A 13,973-nucleotide genomic window follows, 5' to 3' on the forward strand; every position below is an offset into this window, starting at 1 on the left:
GAAATCACTAAAGTTTAGCTAAATTTATTAATTTTATGTTGTCAGTGTAACCAATTACCACAAAAGCTGGGCTTAATATAACCTAAATGTATCACCTCACACTTTCTGTAAGTCACTGGTCTAGGCAGGCTCGGTTGTGAACTCTGTTGGGAATGAGATCCAGGCTCATCAAAGCTGCACCCTCACCCTGGAGACAATGAGGCTGAACCTGCTTCCAGGATCCTTCAGTTCGTTGACAGAATTCAGTCGATGTGGTTGTAGGATTGAGATCTCCATTTGCTTGCTGGTTGTTAGCTATAGATCATTCGAAGGTTCTAGAGGCCACAGAATTTCCTTAGTTACTGTCCCCATCCCCCACCCTCAAAGCCAGAAATGATGAGGTAAGGCCTTATTGTGCTCCCAATGTTTCTGACTTACACTTTGGCTGTCTTCCTGACATTTTCTTCTGCCTTCTTTTTGAATTTTTAAGGGGTCATGTGATTACATTTGGATCCCTTGCATAATGTTAAGGTCGGCTAATTAATAATAGTTATGACATCTGCACAGTCCCTTGTGTCCTATAAGATAACATTATCATACATGGGGAGGAACTGTTCTGCAAGCCAAAATTCTGTCTATGATTTGGGAGATGGTAACAGGAAGGGGTAAGAATGAAAAAGGAGCCATGAGTTGTAATAGATTGTCCTGCATTTGTTTTCCCAGTGTTTCCATTTAAAGAATGAAGAATGATTTTATTGATTGAGGGAAGGAACATTACAAAGGCAAGGACTGAGTCTGTGGCTTGAAGTCTCTTTGTCATAATTCACAAAAGAGTTTCTCTGTCACAGCGTCTCCTCTTCCTCCCTGGAGAATGTCCAGAACTATTTGGTTTAGCTTTCTCAAGAAACCGTCATTTCAACAATTTTTTAAAAATGTTGAGTTGAATGGCAGATGCCCCTTCATGGAGCCTGTTGTGTCAAGATGAGCTGGTCCCAAGGCAAGGGTTGAAACCCTGGAGGGTCAGGTTGATGCCAAGTCAGCAGCTGGATGAAAAAGTTGGCTCATCACTCAAGGGTCTGCAGCCAGCAAGGAGCTTAGCCTGTCAGGGAAGATAAGTGGATGCTGAGCAGTCCCGGAGCAGTCCCTGAGTTATACTTGGCAGCAAAATTCACCTACAAATGGCAGTAAGGCAGGAAGCTCCTGGCAAAAGTGTGTGATACAGAGCCCAGAGGATGTTAAAAATGAAGATAAGTTGCTCACATTTGACACAAGGATGCAGAATGCATTCTCCTTGCACAGTGTATCTGCACCTCACCTCAAGAACAGGAACAGGAAGAGGAGTGGCTCCTGAAGGACTAATCCCACTGCACCCCCTACCACCGGCCAAGGCCAGCTAAACGTTTTTAGAAAGAACAATTGCAATGGCCAGAATAATTAAGCTTAAACCAGTATGGAGTTTTAAATAATTTGTTCTCCTGATTATCACTGGGTGGGAGGTTTAGAGAAAAATACCAGCTTAGTAAAACACAACTCTTAAATTCTTTTTAGTAAGTAAGAATATTAATATGTTTGCAGAGAACAATGGTTAGCTACTCTACCCCTCGTTTGTAAGCACTTTTCAGACCAATTGCTACTACTATACTGCATTTATTAGTTAAATTTTATTAGCGAAGCAGCCACAGTACAGGTTATAAATCTCATTTGTTTAATTTTACAAATTTAATGAACTTCTATTACAGAGATATTAGAACCAATATCAAACTGGAAGCTGGTTCAGTGGGTTGGGTGTCCCCCCACAAACCAAAGGGCCACTGGTTTGATTTTCAGTCAAGGTGCCTGTCTGGGTTGTGGGCCTAGGTCCCCGGCAGAATTTGTGCAAGAGGCAATGGATTGATGTTGGTCTCACACATTGATGTTTCTTTCCCTCTCTTCCTCCACTCCCCTCTCTCTAAAAAATATGTAAATAAAATCTTTAAAACATACTGGAAATATAATAACATTTGTATGCTGATGGAAAAGATGTGGCATTGAATGGAGAAAAAGAGAAAGAAAATTGCTAACATGATTTCCTCAAACAGTTAAAAATGAATGGAATCTGGGGCTAATTCACAAATGGAAATCCCAGCGTAATATGAGCTGGGTTATGTGTAATAGAAGTAAATGGAAATTTGGTCCACTGGCAACAAATTCTAGAAATGGCTAGAAGGATAAAGTGTAAGACTAATTAATGGGTTTATATAATAAGTAATGTTGAAAGTTTTTTAAAAATTACAATTGCATAATTTTATTTTTCAAATATAAAAAGATCAGTAGAAATGAAATGAAGATGTTGTTATTTCCAATCCAAATAAATGATAAGATTTATGGCTTCAAAATTTTCAAGAGTCGGTAAACATACACAAAGTAATTCATTTTTTTCTTAAAATTTCTTTGATTGTAATTGGAAACAAACAACAAAGAAAGAAGGAAATAACCTCCATCTAAGTTGTTCAACTTAATAACAGAAAACATAGATAAATCTAGAACACAACCCTAAATAAAGCATTTAGTTATAATTTGGTCTGGTTAGAACAGTTACTATTGAATGACTGTGTGCCCTTCAAAGCAGAGGAATGCCCTTGAGACCTCCAAGCAGGATGATCTCATAGAAACACCACTGTTGCTCGCTCTTGTAAATAAATGTATCATGGAAATGTACCATTGAGATAAATGGTAGGTCATTGAAGACACAGCTAATGATCTACTACTTGTTAGATGTAATGATGATGTTTCTCTTTTTTCTCTTAAACACTTCATTTTTTTTTTTTTTTTAGAGAGTGGGAAAGGGAAGGAGAAAGAGAGGGAGAGAAATATTGAAGGGAGTAAGAACATCAGGTCAGCTGCCTCTCTCATGCACCCTGACCGGGGACCTGGCCCATGATCCAGGCATATGCCTTGACCGGAAATAAAACTGTTGACCTTTCACTCTGTGCTATGATACCCAGCCAAGTGAGCCACAACAGTGAGGGCAAGATGTTTCTTTATTATTCTTGTGACAAAACTTTTAAGAGAATCTTGTGACACTCAGTTTAAAGAAATGATTATATGTATACCACTCATACATGCATAGTTTTGCTTCTCTTCTTTTCCATATTCTTGTAAGTTCTGTATAAATTATATGTATAATATACACACAAAGCCACCCCATATATTTCTATTACAAAAAGAAATTGAAAATGTCTTCAAAGTACTATGACTTCATGACATAGGATTTTCATTGTGTATACCATTACATTGGTCTATAAGGATGTATTAATACAGCTCTACATACAAGATAAATAAATATTGTAAGTTTGAAAACATAAATGGCCATACACAGCATATATACAATATGTGTATTTATTAATAACTTAAAATACATTGGTGAACATATCTATTTAAAGCAAAATGTATAAATATGGAAAATATCAAGGTACATCCTTACTTTACAATTAGTTATAAGGTCATTTCTGTAAAAAAAAATGAAATTTTTCTTTTTAACTGTGGAAAAACACTAGAAGTCAAAGCACCCTATCGTGGAGTGTTCTGTGCTAGTGCGTATTTAGGAAACTGAACCAGCTAGTCCACCATCACAGCAGCATGTTTTCCCTAAAAGCACACATCCACTGCAAATTAACTACCATTGAAATGATAAATAACAGCCTTATTCTTAAAGGGTTTTGGATTACCTTTAAGCAGTCTTCATTATTTTGGCAGTAAGTCAAAGAGAATTTATCTACCAGGGACGTATGGATCTTACACAAAGAATTTACATTCAGCAATGGACAGTGCAATAACCAACACAGTGAACTGGTGGTGTAGGAAGTGCCCACACCACATAGAACTACTTTAGATAAATTGTTACAGGTTCTCAGTGTCTTATATATGTGTGCATGTGTGTGTATACGTATATACACACATATATATTAGAACATAGTTGCTTGCTTAGATTTACTATTCATTGAGACATGCCAGATTAATATATAGAAGACTATGCACTGAAATATTTCTCTAATGAGCAGAGCAAGTGGAAAAAAATGGCTGACACCTGTGGAATATTATGCCATTTTTATGTGTGGAAAATAGCAAGGAATTTTGACACTTTTAGTGTACCATTAAAGAGGCACCTCACACATTATGCCATTGACTATCTAATAAACCATTAAATACTTTTTTATTCCTAGCATAACTATTTGACTGCTAGAGAACTATAACCCTGCCTAAAGCTTCAGTAAATTGTGCAGACATTTCAAGCCCAAAGAGCTAGGACTCAATAACCTGGGTGCAAAGATCATGATGCAGTACAGGCTTCAGGTGAGAGGTTAGTGTCTTCTGATTTGTGGAAATAAAACACTTTTTAATGTGGTGGTGTGCTCTTTGCATTTGCCCAGTTACTGCCAATAGGTGCAGCAAACTCAGGGAGTAGCTTGAGAGTTAGAGATAGAGGCAAAATGACTATACTTTCTGAAGAGATGCTGCTTTGCCCTTTGGATATTTGGAAAGACCAAAGATGATATTGTATACAAATATAGGGAACCCATGAGTGACACTAAAGTGCTCATCTCTTCTCATATTGAGCCTGGTTCATCAGTCTGATTTAGCCACCCTTTCATTTCTCCCAGAGCACATGGAATCCAACTCTTTCATTGTTTATGTATGTAGTTTCTTTTACTACAGGTGAATGACCTTTCGAGGGTGTCTATAATCAAGTGTCTTTAACCTGGTGGGCATTGGAGACTCAAAGATGAATGATTGTTGAATAAATTGATGAGTAGATACATAAATAAATTAATAAAATATATACTGGCAAAGATAGCAAAAAGAGTAGATTTGAGAAACAAAATGGAAATATTTGTGCTCACAAACATGATATATATGCCTCATTAACTTAACTCTCATCACCTCTCTTCATTATTAACATTTTCTTTTATTACATATTTTATGTATTCCTATTAATTATGTACTAATCTACCTATTTATATTCATCTTTCTCTTGAGAATCATCATCAATAGGATAGAAACACACACATACATATACCTATATATGCATATATATACACGTATACACATACACATAGAAATTTATTTTAAGAAATTAGTTTATGTGATTATGGAGGGAGAAAAGTTTCCAGATCTGCAGTCAGCAAACTGGAGAGCTAGGAGTTGATGGCATAGCTCTAGTCCCAATCCAAAGGAGCTTGAGACCCAGGAGAGCCAATGGTGTAAGTCTAGTCTGAGTCTGAGTACTGAGGCAGAAAGCCAATATCCCAGCATGAAGCCAGGCAGAGAGAGAGCAAATTCTCTCTTAGTCTTTTTGTTCTATTAAGGTTTTCAATGTATTAAATGAAACTGTCTACATTAAGAAGGGCAATCTGCTTTACTCAGTGTACTAACTCAAATACTAATCTCTTCCAGAAACTCCCTCACGGCTCCCAGAATAATGTTTAACCACATTTCTGAGCATCCCATGGCACAGTCAGGTTGACACATTAATCATCTTAATATCTCCTCCTTATCTATTTAATATCTATCTATCTATTTATTTATCTATCATCTATCTGACATAGCCATTGATGTGCAGCCCCCATACAAATGAACATATCATTAAAATATGATAATGATGGGCATCACTTAGAAGAGAGAAAGAATAATGATACCTCACCATCACATTACTTAAAAAGATGCATGACTGAAATTTTATCAGAAATGGTATTATTTCTTATATAGTATGGCACTAGATTGTAACTTATTTAATTATTTAGTAAAAGTAGATATTTGGTGAATATCAGGTACCAAACTACTTTCTAGGACTACAATAGGCAAATGCTTAAAGACATTATGTCCTTTTGAACTTCACACTTTAGCTGACAGAACAATCAAGACACTAGAACAATGTACACTTCATTCTTTTTGTACAGTTTGGTCTTCAATCCATAAAAAAGACGGTTGAAATGAATAAACAAGAAATAAATGTGTATATAAAGATAATTGTCTATCTACTCATGGGTTTTAATGTCCTTCAGTGCAAACACTTGGCTTCAATCCAACCCACCTCCTTACTCTTCAGACATTCACGGTGATAAATCATCCTTGTATTTATCATTTTGCTTCCATAGCCACCAGCTATTATTTTGTATTAAAACCCTTTCCAATGTGTGCAAGAAACACTTTGTCATGAGTTGAGAAGTAGACTACCAACACAAGGATGGTATCATGCTCATTGTTGATGGACGTTAACTGTCAGCACAAATGAGATAACCTGATTCATACTATTCCTTGGCAGTGGAAAGTGAAAGTATCAGAGCAACGATATCATCAAATATCCCAGTTCTTATACGTTTTGCTTTCTGCAGTGTCACATCTTCCTCAGGCTGGATCCTAGCCCAACTTAATGGCAGATGCAGGGTTTCCTAGGGCTACCACTTCCTCTTTCATGTCCAGTAAAGAAGAGATTCAGTGAAATTGATCTGGCTTAGGTCTCATGCCTGCACCTGACATTAGCATAGTGACCAGCAGGATGGAAGGACTAGTTGGCTGTCCTGATGTCATTCACACCACCCCAGGAGACAGAGATGGTGCCAACTCTCCCCAAATCACATCACCTCGAAAATGAACATCTAGGACTGTGGGAAAGGGAAGAGTTGGTAGGAAACAGTTGAAAGAGATTATTATTGAGGTCATAGACAGATGTATTTTCAAAAGGGGAAAAATATGATCCCCAGGTTAAATGTCCTACAAAGGAGGTCTAAAATTCATGTGACTTGCAATTGAATTCATTCAATTGCTATAGCCAAGGTTTTGGAAATTAAATTAACATCATTGATGAGTAAATACATTTCTGGTATCCTATATTGTTTATTAGCAATGATCTGTAGAGTTAGATAAATTACAATTTGTAGAAAAGTGCAAGAAAAGTAATGTGCCCATACATAAGAAATTATCTTTAAAAATTCAGTTTATGGTAAGTTTAAGAGTTTGGGACAAGCTTATGAGTAACATGAATAAGGTGTGTGAAAAAATTAAATCTTGCTATGATAGTTATAATCCATATGATGTTAATGTTTGTGCAAATTCTAATCATAATCTGTCTTAATCCATTCTTGATTCATAGTTCCCTAACATGAAAGCAAAAATTTGTTAATAGTGATTTTAACTGCATCCATAAAATCTGGGTTCCAAGACTGGTTAATCAGGTTAGCACAGTCAATACAATTCTTCAGTAAATGATCTTCTTTTAGTTTCTCCTACTGTTTATAAAACCAGTTCCATAAGCCTCTTGGAGTTGGCTTCTTGACTACTTCCATTTAGACATTCCCTGCAATAGTTCTTACCAGGATTCAATTCAGTGGTTACTTTGCCCTTAAAAATTATTGTTGATGATCTTCAAGATGCCTTCTAAGACATGCATTTCATGTTTTTTATATAAGCTGAATACCAAAAATGGGCAACATGATTCACCAGCAGAAGGATTTCTGAAGCAAAGATAATTGCAAATGAGGCAAAAGGGTAAATTTCTTCCTTAAACTATTGTAAATATACAATAAAAAATTCACATTAATTCATTTGAGTAGTTGGGTCCCATTCATCTTGTGGGGAAGGGCATTTATTTTTTTCTCACTAAAATGAAAAGGAAACATTGTATTTCATTAGGCTCAATTTATTTGTAAATTTTTCTGTTTTCCTTCCCTTACTCTCCTTTCTTTCCTTTCTCCCTTCTTTTCTTTCTTCCTTCCTTTGTATCGGCATTGGTTTAACTGAATTATAGTTTATCTAAATTATATTCCAGGGACCTGAAATGTTGCACTGAGGAATACAGCCCTATCTTGGTTCATGATTTCAACCAGACGCGTTACATGGCTTTGACTCTATATGATCTCATTCTGGGGTACAAGTTAAACTGCTCCTAATGACTGCTCTGTGTGATGAGGTCTCAAAGCTTTCAATAGTCTGAATCATATTGCTTTGGTCTCATTAAGATGTCACTTTGTCCAAATATGAATGTATGTCTGCATTATCTCAAATCTTGGCATATTGCTTTAAAATAACATTGTTTTAAGTTTCTCAGACGACATGGCACTGTTCGCAACATGTCCACAGCATCCAGACAAGTTTGGAAATTCTTCCAGACAAACTGATTTACACTTATTTCTTTCCACTGATGACTCAGGAGTGAGGGCAGAGCCCTTGGCTTATTAGTAGTTTCTGCCCTACACTCAAGTTCATTCGGCTTGTCAGTTCAACAATGTGTGATGTGTCAACTTCAAAAATTAAACAAACCAGACGACAGAGCACTCACACTACAAAGAATTTGTGTTTTTTTTCCTCCAACCATCTATTGCTAGCAAATCCCACATCTGGCTCAGTTCCAACCTCTGTTTTCTGTTTATTCATCAGAACCTTATTTTATCAGCTGAGCAATATACCCAAAGGTTTTCTCATTAAGAGATGTTGTCTCTTGATGTAAATGCTTTCATTTCTGACCCAGAGGTTACTGAAAATTTAAGATGTTCTTTTATCTTTTAGAAAAATTAAACAGAGAAGGATGACAACAATTATTCCTCAATAAATTAGATTATTGGTTAATACTTGTTTCTAAATCCAAGAAGCTTATTTCCAGATTATATACTTTGGTGCCAATAGAATGTGAATACCCAAAGTTACAACTGTAATTTAAAGGTGATGATAATTCATGTGCATCAATATATTTACAAACAAGAAAATCTGACAAACTTGAAAAACATTCATTCATTTTTGATATTTGTACTCCCTTTCCCCGTCTCTAAGTAGGAATGATTCGTGTTCATGAATACCTGGCCAGCTTGCTGGTCTTCCTTTGAGGCGTAGAATTCCAGTAACAAAAACAAAACGAACAAACAAAAACCAATAACATTGAAAGAAGACAGAGAAGCTGCTACTGTGATAACAAAAAGCTGAACTGAAGAGGGACACTGATCATAATTAACTGAGAGAACTCTGCTCTAGAGAAAAAGAGCATCCTTCATTGCCGAGAAACCAATACAAATCAACTCTGTTTTGGTTGCTCCTCCTTAAAATAATAATTTAGTCGTTTTTTGAAGAGATATATGCTGTGTGACTTAAATGTATGTCTTATCTGCATATATGCACTTGAAAAGAGAAGTTCAAGATGCATGCTTCTTTCCTGCCCGGAATGTAGTTCTGGTTCAGTGTACATTTCTGTGTGTCTCTCATTGTATGACTTAGACTCAAAGTGACAGGAGGAGTTGGTAATCTTGGTATCTCTTATTGAGAATAGAATGTAATTTCCAAATCATACTACAAAAGGCAATAATATGAGTACTTCCAGGAACTAAGACCATACCTTCATACCCACTATTGTAGAAAATTGCTTTTGTAATGTATCAGATAGTCTCTTCCACATAGTATTAATATAATTTTTGCCAATTTCACAAAAATTATCACATAGAACAGGAGTCCTTGGTGCCAGTGGAAAGGGTTAACCAGCAGAAGCCAGCCAGAACTGGAGGAGATGAAGGTATCTTCTAAAGAGAGCCCTTCTTCAACTCAACCTCTCTGACTTTTGGTTCTCTCAGCATAAACAAACAAACAAAATCCAGCACAATAATAGCAGCAATCACTTGGCTATTTCAAGGCTAAAATTAAACAATAAAAACATATAGATGTGATTTCAAACTTTCTAGGTGGCTAAAATAACACATCTCTACATTTGTTTACCCTTTAAAAATATCTCATCAACTGTTTTGAATGTGTTCTAAATGGGTTTTTTTGCTTTTTTTTAAATTGTTGTTCAAGTACAGCTGTCTGCATTTCCCCCCACCACTTCCCCCCACCCCAGCCATCCCCATTTCCCACCCTTGATCCTACCCGTCTTTGGTTTTGTCCCTGTGTCCTTTATAGATGTTGTTGAAAACCCTTCCCCTTCCCCCCATTATCCCCTCTCACCTCCCCTCTGGTTACTGTCCATTTGTTCTCAATATCAATGTCTCTGGTTATATTTTGCTTGCTTGTTTGTTGTGTTGATTAGGCTCCACTTATAGGTGAGATCATATGGTGTAAATAAACATTTCTGATAACACTTTTCAAGATGTGAAACTGCAGAAAAATAACACTTTACTTGTTCATCATCCATTTTCTTATGAGCTTTAATTTCTACTGTATCAGAGCTGAATTGTATACCCCTAAAGTCCTGGTTTTGCAGTCCTAACCCCTAGGTCATTCAGAATGTGGCTGTCCTTGGATATAGTCTTCATAGAGGTGATTAAGATAAAGTGAAGCCATTAGGGTGAGCCCTAATCCAGTTTGAGTGGTGTCCTTATAGCAAGACGGTATTGGGGCACACAGAGAGACAACGGGTGTGCTTTCACATGGAGCAAAGACTATACAGAAGAAAGCAGCCCTCTGCAAACCAAGTGCCAGGCCTCTGCAGAAAGCAACCCTGCTGACACCTTGATCTTAGATTTCTGGCCTTCAGAACTGGGATAAAATACATTTCTGTTAAGCCACTCAATCTCCCGTACCTTGTGATGGCAGCCCTAGCAAACTGACACACCAGGATTTCAGAAAAAGCTTGAGTTTATGGTATTAACATCTGTAACAAAATGTATAAACTTTAAAAAAAGTGTTCTCCCACTTGCCCTTGAAAACAGCAGAATGTTCACAGTTAAGTAGATTTTTCTATGTTTAAATATGCAATAAATAGGGCAATAAAAAAGTTTTCTCATAATTTTTTTAAAGTCACATTTAAAATTAGGTCTTAGCTCCCACTAGGGGTGTCCAACCCGCAGCCCACAGGCCGCATGCAGCCCAGGATGACTATGAATACTACCCAACACAAAACTGTAAGTGTACTTTAAACATTATGAGATTTTTTTGTGATTACATGTCTCAGTGTATTTAATGTGTGGCTCAAGACATCTCTTCTTCTTTCAGTGTGTCCCAGAAAGGCCAAATGGTTGGATACCCCTGCTCTAGACTTTTTCAGTATTCCACTAGATGATTGTATTAGCAATACAAGTTGCTAATACAATCATCCTGAGGGCCCTCTGCATCTTTTAACTCTGGTGCAGGCCAGTGGGTGAGCCAGGGGGTTAAGGAGTACTGGAGAGACATGGGCTCTGGACTCATTCCACTGCTCTGCCCCAGCCCACCACGGTGTTACTCTGTGACAATACATCAGATGAGGTCATTCCGAATTACTCTACTGGCAGGTGCTTGGGAAAAGATCTATATTGGTGGGAATTACCCCTTATTTCCTATTACTATTATACCTGTGACTTTAAAAATTGATGAGTTTTGGCTCAGGGGAGAATAAAAAAGCTTTCTTTTTAAAGAGATTTTCTACTGATCTCTTTTATAAGGTGATGGGACATACTTGGTATTTTATTCCTAGGCCTCATCTTACATAAACAGTGTAAATACCTGCATCCTTATCCATACATATGCATTAGATCCATCTTTATCCATGTATATGTATAAGATCCTTCTTCTACCCAAGGCTCTATTTGTTGTGGATGATAAAATTCAGGCAGAAGTTTTTAAAGACTTCACCCTCCAACTTAATTAAAATGTTTGTTGATCATCAAACATAACAAGCTATAAATTAATGGATGGTTCAGTTTGGTTGGCTCTGCAAACATCTCACTTTGATCAATATAAAACTGACTTCACTCATGATACAGAAACAGCCTTGAAAGTGCCAGCACAGGGGTATTTTCTCCCCCAAGAGAATTAAAGAAACTGTGGATGGAGGGCTGTCAGAGAGTCTACATATGAAGTTTAGAAACAGAAGATAGGCAGATCCCAAAGCATGTAAGAGTTTAAAAGGGAGTTAAAAGATTATGGGAAACACAGGGCAGCCATAGAGTTTGGCCATCTGCTCTGCCACTGCATATTGCAAAGAAAAAATGTCAGTGAATGACCAAAGGGTAGTAGGTTTTGACCTAAAGGGAGAAGTCTCATAGAGAAGATTTTTTAGTGTGTACTCAAAGAAAACCGAAGAAAAATCATCTGGCCATTTATGAGAGATGCACCTGAATATATTACGAAGCAAAAAAAAAAAAAAAGAAGATTAAAGTCACATTAACAGAAGGTGACTGAAAAAATAAAATCCTGGACTAATATTAAAATTTCTGAGTAAATAAAACTCTCTTACAACTAACCCTAAAATTTATGTTATTTTTCTTTGGGCAATTGGTAAAATGTATTTTAATAACTTCATTTTTTATTGAAAACTCCCAAATGAAATGGGATTGAGCACTCTGCTGCTTTTGCTGAAGAAAGTTCTATATGACTTCAATAAATTTCCTTCTTAGGATTTTCAAATGTAAGGTGGTCACTATACATTTCTGAATAGCTAAGTAACATGACAACCTCCTTTCCTCATTAAAGTATAAAAACATGCTTTGCCTTGTCTGGATTTCATGAAGTCTGGCCTGCAGGTACAGAATCGGCATGTGCTAGGGTCCACAATTTGTTTGAACTCAGCAGTCTTTATTGCCTATTTTAATTAATTTTCTTTGTCACATTCCATATATTTCCTTTACTACATTCAAGGGACTCTGTAGAAGTGCCCCAGGGTGGCTAATTTAACACCTGAAATTTCCATTATTTTTTTTATGTCTCAGATTGACTAGTGAGCAATGATATGCATGAGCGTGGCATAGAAAATGCCCATAGCAGGCATTCTGTTTTGGATAAGTTTACATTAATAAGGATAGCATATTTCCTTTGAAGTTCCTGGGCAGGACCTCTTGTAATTCCCTGTGTTGCTTTTATTTAGCAGAATATATAGCTGCCCCGATATTTGTTCTCAGTTCAAATCTCATTAGCTTGGTGTTTGTATTCACTACTTTACGTAATGACGAGGACTTTTTTAGTTGAATAAGGCCACTGGGAATATATATGTGTGTGTGCATGATTTGATTAGAAATTCTCTGCGCAGTCATGACTGAGAGGCACAGAAATGAAGACATAATAGTAAATCTTAATCTCTAATCCAAGGCAATGATACCTTGCGCAAATTGCATTTCCCTTGGCTGTAAATAGGGAGAACAATAGTGCTTTCATCACAGAACTATTATGTGGATGGAATTAAAGAATAGGTAGAAAAGTACCTGGCAAATTGTAAAGCAACATAAACATATGAACTGTTTTGTGGTGAGGAAGCCAGAGTAACATGAAATGTTGGAATCAGGCAGACCTGGGTCTGAAGCTCAGTTCCTCCACCTACTAACTGCTTGACTTTTTCTCTGCCTCAGTGTTTCTAATCTATAAAATGGGGACAATAGTGCATCTTTTCTTAGGTTATTGTGAGGAACTAATAAAATTCACACAAAGCATTTCCACAATGTCATTGTAGAATGAGTATTCAATTAATGAAAATTAAAATATATTCTTTGAGTACACAGTCCATATACCTCTGATGGACACCCTGTATAGATAAGTAGAAGCTTTTTTATCATTCCAAGTGGAGTGATATCATTTAATCACTCCACTTAATCACTCATGGCCTCAGATATAGTGAAGGGTCTCTTTCATGTATCTAAAAACATCCTTTTTAAATATCTTATTTATTTGTTTTTAGGGAGAGGGGAAGAGAGGGAGAAAGAAAGGAAGAGAAACATTGATGTGCAAGAGATACATCCATTGTCTGTCTTTTACAGGCCCCTAACTGAGGACCTAGCCTGCAGCCAGGGTATGTGTCCTGAGTGGGAATTGAACTGGGGACCTTTCAGTTTGCAGGCTGGCACTCAGTCTACTGAGCCACACCAGCCAGGGCTGAAAAAACCTCTTGGATAAAGCCTGAAAACACAATACAAGGAACTCTTTTTCAAGCAGGGAACATGTGTTGTGTCAGTACTTGTACATTAATAAATCAGGATAGAATGGTATGGACTAGGTAAACCACCATGTGGTTTCTGAAAACTAGGGCAGGAAAAAAAAAAAGTAGCCAAATGCATAAATTGAGTCTCATAAGA

The sequence above is a fragment of the Phyllostomus discolor genome, chromosome 1 (assembly GCF_004126475.2).
Source record: "Phyllostomus discolor isolate MPI-MPIP mPhyDis1 chromosome 1, mPhyDis1.pri.v3, whole genome shotgun sequence".
NCBI classification, from domain to species: domain Eukaryota; kingdom Metazoa; phylum Chordata; class Mammalia; order Chiroptera; family Phyllostomidae; genus Phyllostomus; species Phyllostomus discolor.